At 44.5% G+C, this 6,000-nt stretch overlaps 1 protein-coding gene across 9 annotated transcripts in view; it reads right to left on the reverse strand.

Annotated features, from left to right (window-relative positions):
* The window catches only part of add3 (adducin 3), a 166,219-nt gene extending 160,426 nt beyond the window's left edge, over positions 1 to 5,793 (reverse strand). For 2 of the 9 annotated variants that reach the window (XM_008106613.3, XM_062976269.1), the window contains exon 1: positions 5,648 to 5,793. The gene's annotated coding sequence lies outside the window, so the exon portion shown is untranslated. Of the gene's footprint in view, positions 1 to 879; positions 1,010 to 5,647 lie in introns of those variants that run through there. The other 7 variants (XM_008106612.3, XM_008106614.3, XM_008106616.3 and 4 more) reach the window with 5 other exon arrangements.
* Positions 5,794 to 6,000: the final 207 nt, after the last annotated feature.

Here is a 6,000-nt window from a genome sequence, read left to right on the forward strand (position 1 = left end):
TTGCAGTTTCTCAAGTCACTCCTGACACACACACAAAAAAGAACTGAATCTTTGCCATTTACTATGTTGTGAACTGCTTTGAGTCTTCCCTTGGGGTGAGAAAAGCGGTATAGAAATTAAATAAATAAATAAATTCACCTTGTAAGTACTCCTTGCCTAAGAAAACCCACTGAATTTAATGGGGCCAAGAGGGGAGAACAGCCAACACACTTGGGAGCTGTGCAGATCCACGCAGGTGCTGTTATTATACACTAAATCTAGGTAAAGGTGACTCTAAAGTTGGAACAAGGGGAAAAAAATATTTAAAGAATGCAATCCATTCTCTTATTTTGCTACAATCTCAATGTACAGCGGGACTGCAATTCACCATTAATTCCAGATTTCCAAATGCAGGAATGCAACACCTCCGAGTGGGTAGCAGCAGCTGGGGAAGGGGGCAATGAAAACTATTGGTGCTGAGCTCGGTCGTCATAGCAACAATATTCCCACCCCTCCCCCCACCCCAAAAAAAGCCCCAAAGAAAATGCCTTCTCTCCCAAAAAAGTGGGGAGGGGAGAAAAATGGGGAAATTCTTGCAAGCCCTGCAAGGGATATGCCAGGCATGGGCAAACTTGGGCCCTCCAGGTGTTTTGAACTTCAACTCCCACAATTCCTAACAGCCTACCGGCTGTTAGGAATTGTGGGAGTTGAAGTCCAAACACCTGGAGGGCCCAAGTTTGCCCATGCCTGGCATATCCCGAACTTGAGCCAATGGGCGACGTGGTGCATTGAAACAACACACCCAGGCACACAACACAAATGGACACCCGTTGTTACACTACCCCTACTCGCTTCTTAATAGCCTCCCCCAAGAGGAAAGGGGTGTAAAGCCCGACTCACCCCCCTCCGCAGCGCCCGCGCCTTTGTGTTTCCCTCTTGCTGCCTCCGCCGCTCTGGCTGGCTCGCCTCAGCAGCGCCAGCGCCTCCTTCTCGAGCGAGGGGGCGGAGCCTAGCGCGGGGGCGGGGCCTAAGCGTGCCGCGTCACGTTCTAATCTGGCAGGAAGGGCCTCAGAGACTCCTCCCCCTTTCCCTCAGGAAGAACGTATTTCTCGCTCCTCATTGATTCCCTCCCGCGCGCGCTGTAGCCCCGCCCCCAAGGCCTTTCCCTCGGCGCATTCTCGCCCCTCTGGCCCCTCACTGATTCCCTCGCGCGCGCTGTAGCCCCGCCCCAATGTTTAGCTCCGCCCCCAAGGCCAACGTCTGCCCCCATTTGAATCTTTTAAGAAAGAGAGGTGGTTTTGGGCGAAATAACAGTCAATACAAACACACACACACCAAATACACAACCACAGTACAACAAAATAAATAAGCAAGAGGCGGTTTATGATCTCGTCAAGGCCCTGAGGGATGGCGTGTTTCCTTCAAGAGTGTGGCCCAGTGAAACCTTGTTTCTCAGGCCCCTTCCACATAACTGAATAAAATCCCACATGATCTGCTTTGAACTGGGATATATGTGAGTGTGGACTCAGATATCCCAGTACAAAAAGAATATTGTGGGATTTTTCTGCCTTGATATATTCTGGGTTATATGGCTGTGTGAAAGGGATACCCCAGATGCCTTGCCTGCTCTGCCTTTCTTGCTATCACGTATAAGGGAAGCTTTGGGGTCACAATGAGCCCATGTCGAAGCAAGAGGCCCGCCCTTTCGAGGCGAAGTGGCTCCCAGTTCCCATTCAACTTCACAGCCGCCTTCCCGCCATTCCATATTCCCTTCACGTTCCCCTGGAAGCCTCACATTGTCTGCATTCCAAGCGCAGCCCTTGCCTATTGCCTCGCATCATTCTGACACAGGGTCCTTCCACACAGCCCTATTTCCCAGAATATCAAGGCAGAAAATCCCACACAATTTGCTTTGAACTGGGTTATCTGAGTCCACACTTCCATATATTCCAGTTCAAAGCAGAAAATGTGGGATTTTCTGCCATGACATTCTGGGTTATAGGGCTGTGTGGAAGGGCCCTCAGGTAACCCAGGGCCCTTCCTCACAGCCCTATATCCCAGAATATCAAGGCAGAAAAGCCCACAATATCTGCTTTGAACTGGGGTATCTGAGTCCACATGTGTGGAAGGGTCATTTTAATATTGTCATGGTTTACAAAGGCACTGTGCTGCATGTGTTAACTGGAAAATGAAGTGCATGAAGCCAATTGGCTGGACCTGCAAAGACCTGGGGATTGATTTGATACTGTTTCTGTTCTGCTGCTGCAGAACCACTTTGGACAAGTTTTTCAGTGCTGACTGAGTACTGCTGGTGAAGAGAGCAGTGTACTCAAAAAGGCCTTGCTATTTTGAGGCCTGTTTGCTGCTGAGAAAAGACGGTGAAGAACCAAGGCTGTATTTTTCTCTGAAGCAGATTTGTGGACTGCGAAAGGACTCTTTATGACTATGGGCTTCTGTAAGTGATCAGAGGGACCATTGTAAATACTACTGTTTTTGACCTCTTGGAATCAGTAAAGTTCCTGTATTTTTTTTGTTCTGCAAAGCTGAGTGGCATGTTATTGTTCTGTGAGTGACTCTGGGTTACGGGCACATGTAAGAGCTTCTATTTATCATCAATCCGTAACAAATAGCAAGGCAGAAAATCCCACAATATCTGCTTTCAACTGGGGCCCGTTCCACACAGCTGAATAAAATCCCACATTTTCTGCTTTGAACTTGTGGGATTTCCTGCCTTGATATTCTGGGATATAGGGCTGTGTGGAAGGGCCCTGGGTTATCTAAGGGCCCTTCCACACAGCCCTATATCCCAGAATATTAAGGCAGAAAATTCCATATTTCCTGCTTTGAACTGGAATATATAGCAGTGTGGATTCAGATAACCCAGTTTAAAGGAGATATTCTGGGATTTTCTGCCTTGACATTCTGGGTTATATGGCTATGTGGAAGGGCTCTGTCATAAGTATATTCTAGTTCAAAGCTCATAATGTGGGATTTTATTCAGCTGAAGGGGCCTGAGGATGAATCCACACCGGCAAACAATGCAGTTCAAAGCAGATATTGTGGGATCCCTTGCCCCAACTTTCTTGGTTATATGGCTGTGTGGAAGGACCCTGAGGCTGAATCCACACCGGCAAACAATGCAGTTTGGGACTACAGTACATTATTATGCAGTCAAGTGTGTAGCTCAGACCCCTTACAGTAGGCTGTTAGGAATTGTGGGAGTCGAAGTCCAAAACACCTGGAAGACCGAAGTTTGCCCATGCCTGCTATATAACGTACTCCCTTATGGCAGTGTAGATCCAGCCTAAGTTTTACCTCATGGCATTGTTTTACTTTACAGCGCACTCCCCTGAGAAGGAGAGGCTACACATAGGCTGCTATAGGGCTGCTTTTGAATATGGCTTGGTGGTGCCGGCTGGACTGCTGACCTGAAGGTTGGGTTGCGGACCTGAAGGTTGCCGGTTCGAATCTGCAAGACAGGATGACCTTCTATCTGTCAGGTTTAGCTTGCGAGGACACAAGAGAAGCCTCCCAGCAGGATGTTAACACATCTGGGAGTCCCCTGGGCAACATCTCTGTAGACAGCCAATTCTCTCACACCAGAAGCGACTTGCAGTATGTTCTCAAGTCACTTCTGACACGATTTTTTAAAAGTACATGTAAACCATCTCCGATATAAATCAGCCACTCCTTTTCAAACTCCAACTATCTTCAAGCCCTTCCAACAAGTCCCCATCACCTGCTCCAGCCAAACAGTCTCGGTCTATGCAGGTTTAAGCAAAAGTAACATTCAACAGAGGCCCCTTCCACACAGCTGTATAAAATCCACACTGAACTGGATTATATGGCAACGTGGACACAGATAACCCAGTTCAAAGCAGATATTGTGGATTATCTGCCATGATATTCTGGGTTATATGGCTGTATGGAAGGGCCCTGAGTCTATCTATCTCCCTATCTATCTATATTATATATCTACATATATATATCTGGAAAGAAGAGAAAACCCCTCATCTATGTATCTATCTGGAAGAGGAGAACTCCCCAAGGTGAGACTCATTGAGGGAAATAGAACTTATTTCAGATAAAAATGTATGGCATTACAAGCTGCACCCATTTAAAACCAATTGCATTCATTGCAGAATAAACATGGCTAGTATTGGCTTTAAAAATTATATATATGTTTGCGTGTGTGCGCGCGCACATGTATATATGTATGTGTGTGTGTGTGTATATACACACAGAAACACACTTCAAAGTCCAATCCTAGCCATGTTTATTCTCGTGAATATAACTGGCTTCTGATGGGTTTAGTTTGTAATGCCATACCTTTTTACCTGAAATAAGTCCTATTACACTCAGTGGGTGTCCTCCCACTTCAAAGGGTTTTCCTCTTCCTTCCAATTGAGTATATTTTTAATTACAAAATAAAATCCACAAGAAGACCTTTTGGCAGGACATTTTACCTATAATTTCCAGGATGTAATGCTTGCAATGTCATCTATACACGCCTACCTGGATGTAAGTCCTACTGCACTCAATGGGTCTTACTTATGTGGAATTTTCTCTGTCTTCCAGTTGAGTATATTTACCTTTTACAGAACAAAATCCGCATTTTACCTCTCATTTCCATCCCTTCCCGTATGTAATGCTTGTAATACTGTCTATGCACACCTACCTGGATGTACCTAAGTCCTACTACACTCAGTGGGTTTCACTTAGGAAGATTTTAATTTCCCTCCCAGTTTATTTACCATTACAGAATAAAATAACAAGATATTTTACCTATCATTTCCAGTCCTTCAAACATTGTAATGCTTGCAATGCTATCTATATGTACTTCCCACAATGTAAGTCCTATTGCACTTCATGGATTTCACTTATGAGAATTTTCCTCCATCCTTCAGTTGAATATATATACAATTATTATAGAATAAAATGGAATAAAATCCACATGATGCCTTTTAAAGACATTTTACTTATCATTCCCAGCCCTTCCAGTATCCACACACATACGGTAACATGCTTTCCATTTCTTCTCCCTCTCACTGTAAAGCCAGCCAGACACACCCACATCTCTACTACTATATACCTTTAGTTTTCCCCATCATCTCTCCAAAACCCCTTTATATAACAAGCAGATTCTTCTTTTAAAAAGCCCTAAGATGAACCTTTAAAAATAATATTATAGTAAAGGGATGAGTTGGGTTACTTTGGGCTCTCCTTTACCTTTCCAGATTATATCATCATCATCATCATCATCATCACCACCTTAATAACATGTTTTTAAAGAAGCCTAAGTCTTGTAGTGCTGGAGGGTATGTGCCCTTTGCCAGTTCCATTAGGGAAATATATCATTTGGGAATTTACTGTGGTTAAAATCTTGAATGTAGAAAATAACAAGTTGCCTATTTCCATGCCAATTAAAAAAAAAACCCCAAACATTAATTGCTTCCTGCATGCAAGTTTATGTAAATCAACTACAAAAAAGCACCCTGGGGCTAAGAAAAGGGGAGGTGTCTCTCTCCTGCCAGTCGGACCATCAAATAATAATCATCCAAGTCTTACATAAAAAAGCATGCAGCAGAATGGACTCCGAGTGGGGCTGAGCATTCCTCCTGTTTTCCTCCCCATCACCACTTCTATATTTTTAAAATAGATTCCTTACCAGAGAGGGTTCCTGGTTCCCTGCACGCTTTCCTGTTCTTTTTTTTTTGCAGGAGTATTAAATCACACAATGCTGCATAGAGAGAAACACACACACACTGCAGCAGCAGCAGCTCTGAAGCCAAAAGGCAGGGAAGGCTCTTAACTTCCTAGAGAGGCTCGATGTTGCCACTAGGCGCTGGCAGAAGCAAAAAGCATTTTCCCCTCCTTTAAAGCTCACTGATGCTCTCTTCTCAACGATTTCCTGCTATCTGGAATATAGGAACCCTCATCCAAAGACTTACAGTGGCAGAACACTTTTGCAAAAGTTCAGACTGAGGATTAAATACAGGAACCATTTAGGATCAAAGAAAG

This window comes from Anolis carolinensis, chromosome 3 (assembly GCF_035594765.1).
Source record: "Anolis carolinensis isolate JA03-04 chromosome 3, rAnoCar3.1.pri, whole genome shotgun sequence".
NCBI classification, from domain to species: Eukaryota; Metazoa; Chordata; class Lepidosauria; order Squamata; family Dactyloidae; genus Anolis; species Anolis carolinensis.